Below are 14,633 nucleotides of genomic sequence, written 5' to 3'. Positions count from 1 at the left end.
ACAGTGGAACAGTTGAAGGTATAAAAACAAGATGACTGACAGTGGAACAGTTGAAGCTGTTCCTGGCGGTTGTTCTGAATCTTTCTGAGACGTCTGTGATTGTGTGTGTGTGTGTGTGTGTGTGTGTGTGTGTGTGCGTGTGCGTGCGTGCATGCGTGTGTGTGTGAAAAGGGAGTCATACAATTACACATTTTTCAGCCCAGGTGACATAGCTGCAAAATAACGTTCAAACTATGCCACGAGGACCATCCTGGATCAGTTCTAGGTGAAATAATCGATTGTACCAAATTTTGAGCTCTTTTGCAACATGTCCCACATCAGGGTTGCGACAGGCTCTGCAAAATCAGGGAATATCAGGGAATTTCAAACACATCAGCGAAATCAGGGAAATTTGAAAAAAAATCTTGTTTTTGTCTCAGTAGATGAAATGGTTTGTCTACTGTGGTGTCATGCATCGTCTCTGGCTGCTAAGGTCATCAGTCCCTAAGCTTACACACTACTTAACCTAAATTATCCTAAGCACAAACACACACACCCATGCCCGAGGGATGAGTCGAACCTCCGCCGGGATCAGCCGCACAGTCCATGACTGCAGCGCCCCAGACCGCTCGGCTAATCGCGCGCGGCGCTTCGCTACTACCTCATTTCTACTGCTCCCCTTCCAACCATTGCCCTCAGCTAGCAGTCAGTGCTGCCACCACTTCTTCTCACTAGCCTAACAGCTGCCGACGAGAGCCAGGGGGGCATGAGGAGTGGTTTGTTTGGATCTGATTCTCAGAGACTGTAGATGCAGCGGTCGGAGACGGCGGTCGAGTGACTGTGTGAATGTGTGTGTACTCTCGTTTTCTGACAAATGCTATGCCTGAAAATTTAGTTGTGAGAGTGTGATTGTTTTTTCTACGTGCCTGTCTGCGGCTCAGCAATCATCTTTATGGTGAGTTGTTACCTATCCTCATCATTATTGATTCTCAGAATATTTGAACAAGTTATTTGTTACATAGATTGATCACTGTGGTCTCATTTCATCAACTACCTGTCTGTGACCCGTGAATACCTGGCCGTACGAGCCAAAACAGAAGGCCGCTTCTACGGGTAACTGTAATAGATCAGGCCTGTCGATCTGAAGCCATTCGGTTCCCACTAGTATACAGGCCCTGCCTGTTGAATGTAGTCTCACTGATCTGCTCGCAGGCCCGGTCTGTTTATGTGTGGCGAAATGCAGCAGATTTTCATGGTTTATCCATGGACGCAGGACTGTCGTGCTCCTCAGCACGCCAGAGGCCATCGGTGATGGATTTCAGGAATTGCGACTGTCTCACCAGAAGTACAGTGTGGCGTTTTATAGACATCTTATTTGTTCTAGTACATTTTGGCACTTCAAAAGTAGTTTATATGTTAGAAAGTGTGTACAATAGGAAGATGAAAATTGTGTCAGTTGCTGGCGGTTTATACGCTATGTACTAATATATTTCTCGAAAGAAAAATCACAGAATACCTGTAATAACCGACAATAACGAACATAGTAGAACCAACATTTTATGGCGGTCACCTGCAGCGTTGGCTTACAAATCCCCGCCCATCCCCCCTCCCCTCCCCCCCCCCCCCCACCCCCGGAAAATAAGGTCAACTCACCCTCACACCTCTCACATCTCTACCCACATACGAGACAATTTCATAAATTTCACTAACTCACACACAAAAAAAGTTAGTTTCACAGGTTGGCAACGCTCACAACTTGAACGAAAACAAACGAATAAACACTGTGGCAGTGTGGGATGATAAACAGTTTAAGAAAGTGAAATGTAAATAATGCAGCGCAGGAGGTACTGCATAATGGCAAAAACTACCAAGTGCAAATGTGAAATGAAGCCTTTCGACCCCAGCCGCTGCTAGCAAGTATGGAAGGAGCAGAGCATGTAAGGAAACACCGTATGTAACTTGCAGACCAACTTTAAAACAAAACGCTGTTTTTAACCTAAAACGATCAAAAATTTACTAAAGTCTGTATCCAATTTGCAGAATAACCACGGAAGATGCTTTATAAATAAAAGCGAGACATGTCTAGTGTAATTCTTTTTAATTAAGTTGCAGTCAGGTCCCGAGTCGAATCTCGGTCCGCACACAGTTTTAATCTACCAGGAAGTTTCATATCAGCGCACACTCCGCTGCAGAGTGAAAATCTCATTCCGCACGGCCAATAGCCGACAACGAAGTTAAAGACTCAATCCTGAAAAACTTCATCAGTTGCTGGTACAAGAATTATTTAAATTCGCCACAGATCTCAACAGGCCTTCCCACCAGATTTAGACTGGTATAATGAAACAATTACGTTTTAGAGCTCTAAAAAACAATATTACCGCACATGCCGTAACATCTTAAGACAACTACGTATAATTTAAGCGAAGGAACTAGAGTTGCGCCTTTTCCGCAACCAACAGCATAAATCCGTTTATGATATCAGTATTCCAGTAACTCGGTTGACAACACAGTCTCTTTGGCCCTGTCCCACTCATTTAAACTGAGTACCAGCTTATACCTAGGGGACTACACCTGCGAAATTTACTCTTATCTGGTGTCGTTAAATAAATTCGACCCCAGTGACACTTCATATCCACAAAAGACACCATAATAAAAAAAGCTTTACACAGTCAACGGCCACCTCAGTTCAAAACAAAACGAAATCTGTGGTAAGATCCCACCCAGGGATGCAATATTTACAGATTAAACTAAATAGCAGGAGCGCACGAGTTACTGTTGGCATTCTCTCTGGAATATTAAACAAAGGTACCACATGTATCTAACGTATTGTACCGCAATAGGTGGCACCCGATTTCTAATCATCGAACGGAACCAATTTTCGCCGACGCGTAAATGATGCGGCAGCCGACCTCGCACGAGAGCTATCAAGATTTATCCACGCAAGTAGTATGTTCATTCGCTTTGGTACAACTAAGCCCCGTTAAGAAGAAACTCTGCAAACAGAATCTCATCATTAACTGCCGTTATAGGATGATGATGACTGTTAAAACGATCACACGGCAGATGCAACTCGATGAATTACTTTCGTGTCAGGATCAGATCCGGAAATGTTCCAGACCAGCAATGAAAGGCCACGAAAGAACAGGAAAATTTATATGTGGCTACCAGTCACATGGCCAGCTCCCAACTGAAAAACGCGGCACCTTTACAAGATGGCAGTCGTCACTGTGCGTGGGCCGTTGCCAGAAGACTCCCTGGCTAATCTACAAGGTGACCTAAAAGTCCGTTACATTTAAAAATTAAATACTTCACCCTCCGCCACACACCGTCAGGTGGCTTGCGGTGTATGGATGTAGATGTAGATGTCCAGAATAATGTAGCTAAAAACTAAACTAAACTCCGCCCGAACATACCATGAAGGCCCAACGGTACTGACTAGAGAGGTAAAAGTTGACACAGATGCTTGAAATGAAATATGGTTTTATAGAAACAAAAAAAGCGCACAAAATGGCCTACAGATGGCGCTTCATATGATAGAAAAGCAATAAGTAGCATAACAATTGATTTTGAGTTTAGACGATTTTTTTTTTTAACAAATCCTCAGCATTTCGTCCGTGATACATCAACGATACCTGTAATCAAGAGACAATATTGTGAACAACACTATACACCTTATCAGTAGGTATAGTGAGAAATTACTGTCGGATGTTGTCTTTTAGCATCTCTAATGAGGTCGGACGGTCGCGGTAAACTTGCGACTTCAGATAACTCCACAACCAATAATCACACGCATGACGGAAGTGGCGGCTCAGCATGCGATCCTCACCAAAGGATATGCGCAAGAGATCCTTCACACATAAAGCAATATGGGGTGGAGCGCCATCTCGCTTGAAAGTTGTACCTTCCGGCAGGTATTTAGCACCCACGCTAGGAAGGATGCGATTCTGTAACTTATCGTCATAACTCGCACCTACCACGTTGACAGTTGGAAAAGCAGCACCCCGCATTTCCTCGAAGAAAAAGGGTCCGTACACGATCGGGTTGGTAAATGCACCCACACCGTGACTTACTCGTCATGGAATGGGGTTCCCATGACAGTGCTAGGATTTTCGGTCGCCCAGATTCTGCAGTTGTGGGTGTCGACAGACGATCGGTGTGCGAAATGTCTTCGTCGGTCCAGACACATTAGACAATGCGTCGTCATCCTCCACCATTTTTTTAAGTGCCCACAACGTAAATGCTCTCCGCGTCAGAAAATCCGTGACTAACAGTTCACGATGACGATGGATTTTGTACTGACGGCATTGGGGGGTACGCTTTAATGCTGTGCAAACAGTAGTGCGTGGAATCCCGGAGCGACGTACGACTTCACCATGCTGAGATAGCCCACTGAAGTCTCCATTTCTTGCTGAGCTGTCCGAGCTCCAGTAGCACTTGTGTCTGGTCGTCCAGTGTGGGGCCGATCGCCTAAACCACCCGTGGATTCGAATTTCGTAATCATTTTCTTCAGTGACACTTCTCATGAGACCTTCTTATGGTGATAGGGTTGTAAATCTACATTCTGATACTAAAGCTTCACCAACAGTGCCGTAAAGTCATCACGCTACGACTGCTGGCGTATCTGACTGCTTTTGTTTTTGTTTTTTTTTCTTTACTGTATTTCAATGCCCCGGGCTGGCAGCAGCATAAGCGCTGCTCTTCAGCCGAAAGACGTTAATTATACAATAGAAGACATTTAAAATTACAAAGGAGAAAATATGGCGAACATAATTATAAAAAGGAGGAACATAATGGGAGAGAACCGACAAAGAGGAGATCTAAACCTTAAAAAAGTATTGTGCACAAAAAACCTCACACTGGGACACTCAAAAGAACACAAGGCAAAGTATGGCTAGAGCAGAAAAGTAGCGATGGACGGCGTAGCACATAACCATCACTGACAGTAACAACATGTACATGTCCAAAATACAATTAAAATCACAGCTCTGGACGCACAGGGGAACAACACCAAACACAACACTGACATAGCACACTGATGACGATGAGCAAACACAGGATCTGCCAGGGGCATGGAGATTAGGGAGAAGGGAAGAAGGGAGGGAGGGGTGGAGAGGGGAGGGAGATGGGTGGGGGCACGTCGAAGAGGGCTGGGGAGGGAAGGACGTGGGAGGGACACAGTTGAGGAGGGGGTAGAAGGACTCAGGGGGGGAAAGGAGAAAAATCCGCTCTGGGAAAAGGTGAGGAGAGGAAAAGGGGGGGGGCCTGGGGAGGGGAGGGAACAAAGTCAGGTTACAGTTGGAAGGAAGGGTAGATGTCATGGCGAAGTTCAATGTCTGGGAGGGGAAGGTGCCGGAAATTGCCCTGATGAAGGAGATGGAGGGTGTGGAGATGGAGAGAGGGAGGGATACAGCGATAGAGTCGTGGCAACGGGCAGGGGGTGGAAGGAAGAAGAAAACCAGGGGTAGGGGGGATCAAGCCTGCAGACAGTGTAAAGGATGCAGAGATGTTGGAGGAAAAGGAGGAGGTAGGGGAGAGGATGAGGCCATACAGGAGTCATGTGGGGGAAGAAAAGCGGATATGGAAGGCAAGGCAGAGTGCATGGGGTTGAGGATTTGGAGGTCCTTGCAAACGTGAGGTGGGGGGGGGGGGAGTGCGGGGTGCGGAGGTCCATTCCATGCAACGCTGGCATAACAGAGGGTAGGATGGATGAGGAATTTGTAGGTGTGGAGGATGGTGGAAGGATGCAATCCCCATGTCCGGCCAGACAGGAGTTTCAGGAGGTGGAGGTGTGAATGGGTTTTCTGCTGGAGGGTCGCTGACCGGTTTTTGCACCTATTTTTGGTTTCAATAAAGCTCTATGCCATTTTAGGCATGTGTGCCAAGTTTTACCTCTCTACCTACATTATTCTGTGAAATAATGCATTTTTAAATTTAACTAACTTTTGGGTAAACTTGTACTTCCCAAGCCCCTCTGCCGTACAGCGCTTGCGCAGCTTCTTCAAACTGGCACATGTGCAGCTCTCGCCCTCCCATGGCACGCCAAAAAAACTCTAGTCACTTCAAGTCAAGGCACTGAAGCTAGCTTACAATGTATACCGATATGAACGTAATACAACCATTGGTTTCCAACTACAGTTTTTACATCCCACAGATTGCACTGACGATTCGTTGATGCCAAAGGATATGCCCCATCAACCGATCCCTTCCTTTACTCAAGTTGTGCTATAAATTTCTTTTCTTCTCAGTTCGATTTACTACCCCCTCACTAGTTATTCGACCTACCCACATGATCATCGGCATTCTTCTGTAACACCACATTTTCTCGTAGATCTTTCAGTCCCATGGCAAATTCTTCTCGCAACATAATATCTCCCATCTCATACTCATCTAATTCCTCATCCCTTTCTACAATATTGTCTTCAAGTTCATTTTCCTTATGCGTTCTTTCTATATATTCATTCGATATTCATACAATTGCTTCTATTTTCCCCACAGCTCCCTTTAATTTTCCTGTCGGGCGAATCTATCTTTTCCCTAGTCACATATGCTTCTTCAGTGTTACATTTGCTCTCAAACTTATTCTGGTAAGAAAATTTTCATTTTCTGTCAGTCTTATTTTTTGGACCTCTGTATTCCCTTTCGCCTGTTTGCTTTGCTACATTATTATATCTTCTCCTTTCGTCAATTAAATTGAATATCCCTTGCGTTGTCCATGGATTTCTATTGATCTTTGTCTCTTTGTGAATGTGATCCCCTTTATGCTGCTTAGCACCCTTAAGCAACATTTCGCCACCAGACCTCCGAAGACTGAACGCCCTCCTTAAGGAATGCCAAAAATTACTTTAAATCCCCGACCTTCCAATGCACTCTGACGTTCCTACACTCCGAATGAACCGATTAAAATCCAGGTCGCCATCTGTCCTGCTGGCATAATCGCTACAGGCAGCTACTTTCAGTATCAACAAAAAGTGGACCAAAATGTGGAACACTATTGCCCATGAGGAACATCAGACCCTCCAAAGACCTGACACAAGGTATCCTCCAAAGACCTGACAGCCGGTATGGAACTAACACGACGTGCCTGGAAAACGATTAGTCGGATCCGCACAGGCCACGGCATCTGTGCTGAAAAACTCTACCGATGGGGAAGGGCTTCATCTTCTCCAGTGTGACTGTGGAAATGAACACCAGACGATCCATCACATCGTAACAAGCTGCAGCAGAAGAGCCTACCATGGGAACTAGGAAGATTTCTTTGTAGTGACAGAGGCAGCCCTTGAATGGATCGACAAATTCGATATTAATTTATAGACTTGTTTTTTTTAATTATAAATTATGAAATTAATATATTTTTGTAAAATTTTGTAAAACTATGTAATCCACAATTGCTAGTCGCCATTCATATGTAATGCCATACGCGAAATAAGTAAATAAATGATCATCTGATGCCTTTACTCCATCATCCCCCAAGGCTTACTTTGTGTCCTTACCCCCGTTTCAGTCAACTATTGTCTAATGTTCTCTTTGAAACTCTCAACAACCTCTGGTTTTTCAGCTTACCAAAATCCCGTCTCCTTAAATCCCTACCTCTCTTCAATTTCTGCGGTTTTAATCTACAGTTCGCCGCGCGGGATTAGCCGAGCGGTCTGAGGCGCTGCAGTCATGGACTGTGCGGCTGATCCCGGCGGAGGTTCGAGTCCTCCCTCGGGCATGGGTGTGTGTGTTTGTCCTTAGGATAATTTAGGTTAAGTAGGGTGTATGCTTAGGGACTGTTGACCTTATCAGTTAAGTCCCATAAGATTTCACACACATTTGAACATTATTTAATCTACAGTTCAGAACCCACAAATATGCTCGGAGTCCACATCTGCCCCCGTAAAATACGCTTTTGAAACCTCCGTCTTACCGTAGCACCTGTGTCTCCAGGTCTCTTCCACGTATACAGCCTTCTTTCATGATCCTTAAACCAACTGCAAAACTGCTCTGTGCAAAATTCTACCAGGCGACTTACCGTTTCATTCCTCCCTCCCAAGTTCATCTTCTCCTATTCTTTTCCTGCTATCAAATCTCTGTCTCCAATGGTAATTAAATGTTCGTTTATTCATCTTTCTTAAAACTGTGAACAGTTTCTTTTATCTTATCATACATTCATGTTATCGTCATCATCTGCGGAGCTAGTGGGTATAAAGACTTGTGCTACTGTGGTCGATGTTACCTCCGAGTCTATCTTGGCTTCCGTTCACTCTGACGTTCGTAGTAGCTTATACGCAAGTCAACCCACCTCTGTCCGCCCCGATAGCTGAGTAGCGCCGGCACAGTAACACAGCGTGTTCGGTCAGAGGGTTAGCTGCCCTCTGTAATAAAAAAAAAACTGAGTGAAAGGATCAACAGTGAACTTAACGGGTGTCATGGGACGTCCGCCCCGAACAAATGCAACGAACAATATCGAACAAAATGAGATTAAAAAAGAAAAAAAAAGAGTGGTCAGCGTGACGGTTTGCCGTCCTGCGGGCCCGGGTTCGATTCCCGGCTGAGTCGTGGATTTTCTCCGCGCAGGGACTGGTTGTTGCGCTGTCTTCGTCATCATTTCATCCCCATCCGTACGCCCCCGGTAGCTGAGTGGTCAGCGCGACGGAATGTCAATCCTAAAGGCCCGGGTTCGATTCCCGGCTGGGTTAGAGATTTTCTCCGCTCAGGGACTGGGTGTTGTGTTGTCCTAATCATCATGATTTCATCCCCATCGACGCGCAAGTCGCCGAAGTGGCGTCAAATCGAAAAACTTGCACACGGCGAACGGTCTACCCGACGGGAGGCACTAGTCACACGACACGGCATTGCTTTCATCCCCATCCGGCGCGCAGGTCGCCCAATGTGGCGTCGACTGTAATAAGACCCGCACCAGGGCGGCCGGACCTGCCCCGCAAGGGGCCTTCCGGCCAATGACGCCAAACGCTCATTTCCATTTTGCCCCACCTCTGCACGTGACAGCCGACCTCGTACAAACAGAAAAATACAGTTAGTCCGGATGACCTCAGGTTTACGAGAAATATGTTTTGACTGGAAAATTTGGTCACTTCAGATGGTGTATAGCTTCCCGTTCTTTGCTTATCTTTCATAATTTTCTACAAATAATTTTTATTCTGAGTACTTCTCTTCTAACTCTATCTCTTAGCAGCTTACTTTATCTGACTTTATTTATTAACTGCAATTTAATTCACCGGGTTGGGAGAAACCTTATAAGAAAAATTATAAACAATAAAATAAGACTATAAAAACAACAATAAAACAATTCGAATGGATTGCATAATACACAAAATGTTAGTGTACAGGAAATCCTGCAGAATAAGAAAGGTTTCTACGACAACGAAGCTTTTCAACTTAGATTCGGAAATCCGAGGTATCTCGCTTAAACGTTTTAGAAGCCTATGAAGTAGTGCACACGTTTCTGTATGATTGTTAAAGCAACGAGTGCGGATCGTTTTTGTACTTAGTGTCCACGAAGTGAATGCGGCAGTTGCTTTACAATTAGTCGATATTGTTAACTACAAGTCTCATTAAGGAATGTATATACAGTCGTGGCAGATCTTTAATTTCGAGGCAGTTTAACAACGACATTACTGGTCGTTCTGACTGAAGTTTTTGGACAATTAATATTCTTTGTGAAAGCAGAGAGTTACCGCAAAGTATGATAGCACTGGCTGTATTTTTTACAAACAGTGCCGCACAATTTTGTAATTGTCCCATTACACACATGTTTTATCCCCCCCCCCCTCCCCTCAAGTATTAAATTACGTGGCTCAGTGGAACATACTGAATCTATTGCTGAGGGATGGGAGGAAGGTGTCAACTGGGAAAAAGAGGCTCTAATTAATATTTTTGGAAAACAAACAAAAAGTTGCATGCCTACTGGCAAGAAGATCCGAGCCCCCACTCAGAATCACATTATTACATTTTGCAGAATAGAATGCCCGGGAAATTAATGTGGATGCGGCGGTGGAACAAGAGGCGTTACACTGTCTGATCGAAACTATCCGGACACCTATTAGTGGACCTTAATATGAAGTGTGTCACCCTTTGCCTTTATGACTGCATGAACTCTGCTGGGGATACTTTCAATGGGGTGTCCGAATGTCTGCAGATGAATGGCAGCCCATTCAACCTCAGCAGCCGAAATCATAAAAGGTAGTGATGTTGGATGCTGCGGCCAGGAGCGAAGTCGACGTTCAAACACATCCCAAAGATGTTCCATTGGGTTCAGGATGGGACTCTGGGCAGGCAAGTCCATTGAGCAGTGTTACTGTCCTCAAACCATTGCCTCAGACATTTTGCTATATGACAGGCTCCATTGTGATGCTGATGCAAACAGTCGTCGTCTCCGATCTGTTCTTCTACTGTCTGTCTATACCCGGATCCCGCTCCAGCTACTGCCGGGTCTGGGTGCTGACGTGCCCTCTCCATTTGGCTCGGTCCTTCCACCACTTTTCTTCCCCCACTTGCTGCCAGTTCACACCCCTCCTTTCCACAGATATTCTCACTCCCATTTTCTACCATGTTCTTGGGCACCCTCTAGGTCTTTTTCCATCCACCTTTAATTCTTCCATAATTTTGGGGAGTCTCTGCCCATGCATCCTCTTAACATGCCCATACCATCTTAATCTCTTTTTTTTTTCAATTTGTTCTCTCATACTTTCTTCCCTTAACTGCTCTGAGGAATTTCATTTCCTGTGCTTGCAGTCTGCTCCAGTCCCTTTCTGTCACTGTCCATGTTTCTCCACCATAGGTGACAATAGGGAAGTAATAATTGTTATACATAAGGAGTTTTGCTTTTTCTGAAACTTCCTTATTCCAAATCAGGTGTTTTATTGTTTGGTAGAAATTGCCTCCCTTCTGTAAGCTCCTTTTAATTTCGTTGGTTATTCTTCCATCCTTAGATATTTCACTCCTTATATAACTGAAGCTTTCTACCACTTTCAGGGGTTCTCCATTCAGAAAAACATTTCCGTTGATCCCTTTCTCTCCTCCAAATACCATTATTTCACTCTTATCTTTATTTATTTTTAATCCATACCTTTTCATTATTTCCTTCCACGCATCAAGCTGTAACTTTACATCTACCTCTTTATCACCCCGCATTACCATATCATCTGCAAAAATCATCTTTTTGTTTTTTTCTTTTACTATATCTTTAACTGCCCTTCTCATTCCCTCCATCACAATATTAAAAAGTGTAGGAGATAGAATACTTCCTTGCTTAAGTCCTTGTCTTATTTCGAAATGTTCAGGGTTCCCCAATGGTGCTCTAATTCTACAATTGTGTCACTGTACATTGTCTTTATTACATTAATGTATCCATCTTCTTCATTTCTTCTTCATTCCTCTACTGTACACAGTACAAAATATTGTAAAATGTATTCGTATACATACGCATTTAGAGTTTTCTGAAGATCCATATTTCACTTTCGGTACTATGCATGATGGAAGGTAACGTTCTCCAAGTATTCGCCAAACCCAAACCCATCGGATTGCCACAGGGTATAGCGTGATCAGCACTCCAAATCAATCGTTTCTAGTAATCCGTTGTCCAGTGAAGTCGTTCTCTGGACTAGCTCGAGCCTCGCTTCGCGCTGCCTGCAGAAAAAAGTGGTTCATGAGGGGCTGCTCGACCAATCTACCCCAAACTTTTTAGCTCCCTACGCACGGTCATTGGGACTCCTGGTACCTCTTGGAACTCACGAATGATTCCTTCCGCTAATTTCTTGCTTTTTTTCTCTACAGTCACCCTCTGCAATGCTCGATGATACTGTAAACGGTTCACCACCCTGCTGGAGCAAGTGTAATCTCGATGTATTGCTCACTTGCTAGAACAATTCACAGGCGCTGCCTGAGACATGAAATGTATTTGCCCCTGTCAAAAGAGGGCTGCAATATAGTCGCAGGTCAGAGCAGTCTCTGCGGCAGTTGCAGTCGCTCGCTGCTACAGTGTAGTTGTAGTCTGTCGCTGGTACAGTGCAGTTTATAGTTAGTAGCTGTTAAAGTCACAGTGCAGAACAAATTATAAAATTTTATTATATGGAACTGAATAATAATTGTGATCAGCCGCAGAGCTAAATGATACCATGGAATGAGGTGATGGTGAACAAATGGTATCATTTAGCTCTGCGGCTGATCACATTTATTATTCAGTTCCATATAATAAAATTTTACAATTTGTTCTGCATTGTGACTTTAAGAACTACTAACTACAAACTGCACTGTACCAACCATAGAGTAAATATCTCTGGAGTGAGCATTCACATGCGCAGAACAGATTTTGTGTTGTCAACATACATTGCCGGCCTGGCCATGTGTTCTCGGGACGTGTTTTTGTCCGTATAGCGCCCTGTATATTTAGGATGTCATTACATCCCTAATACAGACGGATTCTTTTCGAACGTGTCGTGGATTATTTATATATGTTGCGCAGACATTTTAACAGTACCCATTTGATACCGGGGATAAACCAGCTACGTAACTTTTAAGGGCAAGTGATATTACATCCTGCTTCTTTGCGATAGGTGTCACAGTTCATATGCACTCGATTTTTGGTAGTTTTCGGTTTGATACGGCACTTTATAGTATTACAGCGCCTGACGTAGATTTTTGCAGTGATAGTCTTGCAAAACGACTTGAAAGTACGCTGGTACTTTTGCAAGTATCCGAAAAACATCGAATTTGCCACACATTAGCGATTATATCCCTGCTAATTCGTCCTTTTTTTTGCTATTTCTGCGTATTTATTTTCTCGTTTTTGCGACCTAAGGCACAATTTTTCTTACTGTTGACACTTTGAAGTATTTATTTAACGCATTTTACGTACTTGCTCCCAGTTTATTAAATAAATAGTAGACTGAGTAATCTATATACATAATCGACAAGTCACTGATAAATGCATCGGGGATAGTATTTGCTGAAACAACTATCCATTCCCTTTCCTGTTCCACTAGCAAATTTACGAGAGGAAGCGATTGTTTGTAAGCTTTTGCACGAGCCGTAATATCTATTATATAGTCATAAAATCGTAGAATAATAGGTCTACAGAATCAATCCTTAATTATAATGCGTCTCGAAATTTTTAAACATATACAGTGTCTCTTACTAATACGATAACTATAATTAGAGCTATATGGTATGTACCCATGAAAAGTTACTATCCCTCCTTTCACATATTTTTCTTTGCATCCCAAGCAACAACAGTAATTCACCATCGCTATTACACTATCAACAAACGGTGAAACACAACAAAAACTCTTGATATTATAAGCTTCAAACACTGCAGAAAGCACACACGCACAGCGAAGTCCCGAAAACACGTGACAATCCTGGTTTAATGTTGACAAATTGCGCAGAACGCAATGCTCACTCCAGAGATATTTACTCTATGGTACCAACGACAGACTACAATTACACTGCAGCAGGGAGCGACTGCAAATGCCGCAGAGACTGCTCTGACCTGCGACTCTACTGCAGCTCTCTTTTAACAGGGACAAAGATATTTTATGTCTCAGGCACCGCCTGTGAATTGTTCTAGCAAGTGAGCAATACATCGTGATTACAGTTGCTCCAGGACGGTGGTGAACCTCTTACAATACGTGTCTGTACATGAAGCATGTCTTGTCTTGGTTTAGCTGTGGTTGTCCCTTCGCATTTCCACATTACAGTTATATCACCAGCAGTCCACTTCGGTAGCCTTAGAAGAGTTGGAATGTCCCTGATGGATTTATTACTCAGGTGACATCTAGTGACTAGTGCATGTTCGAACCGTTGAGCTCTCCCGTCTGACCTGTTCTGCTGTTACTGGTTCTCTACTGACAACTCAATACATCCTGCCTCCTTTTATCCTGGCGGGTCCATTCCTCGTGACCTCTAGTGGTCAGTTCCGCACTACATAGGGCTGTTCGGATACTTTACACAACCCACCTGCTGACTTTTTTTTAAAACAGAAGTAACTAAAAATTAATTGTAAAACAGTAGTCCTTATTTCGTGTTAATTCGCTAATTAATGGCTTACTTTACAGAGTGAACTGATATGAAAGTGTGCTCATTTTATTTTAAGTCAGTATGCATAGCGTGCAGTTTTTAAATCGTTGTCTGAAGTTACGAATATCATTAACTGCTTGAATTAAGGTTTTGGTGTTCAGTTGTTTAGTTAGAGATGCCGAGTAGCCGCAACATTTTTAATGCAGTCAGATGCTAGTGTGGGCCAACGGCCTTGCTGCAGTGGTAACACCGGTTCCCGTCAGATCACCGGAGTTAAGCGCTGTCGGGCTGGGCTAGCACTTGGATGGGTGACCATCCGGTCTGGCGAGCGCTGTTGGCAAGTGGGGTGCACTCACCCCTTGTGAGGCAAACTGAGGAGCTACTTGATCGAGAAGTAGCGGCTCCGGTCTAGTAAACTGACATACGGCCGGGAGAGTGGGGTGCTGGCCACATGCCCCTCCATATCCGCATTCAGTGACGCCTATGGGCTGAGGATGACCCGGCGGCCGGTCGATGCCGTTGGGCCTTCATAGCCTGTTCGGGAAGAGTTTAGTTTTAGTTTTCAGATGCTAGTGCGGGACTCCAGTTATGATCTCACACTGGTAAATGTAAATTTCCTAGGGATTTTTAACTAGCTC

The 14,633-nt window shown here is 44.1% G+C and overlaps 1 pseudogene; it reads left to right on the top strand.

Moving 5' to 3' along the window:
• The first annotated feature begins 14,217 nt into the window (after positions 1 to 14,217).
• Positions 14,218 to 14,335, top strand: LOC126237579 (5S ribosomal RNA; annotated as a pseudogene).
• Positions 14,336 to 14,633: the final 298 nt, after the last annotated feature.

Source organism: Schistocerca nitens, chromosome 2 (genome assembly GCF_023898315.1).
Source record: "Schistocerca nitens isolate TAMUIC-IGC-003100 chromosome 2, iqSchNite1.1, whole genome shotgun sequence".
NCBI classification, from domain to species: domain Eukaryota; kingdom Metazoa; phylum Arthropoda; class Insecta; order Orthoptera; family Acrididae; genus Schistocerca; species Schistocerca nitens.
This window is presented reverse-complemented; position numbering and strand designations above follow the sequence as displayed.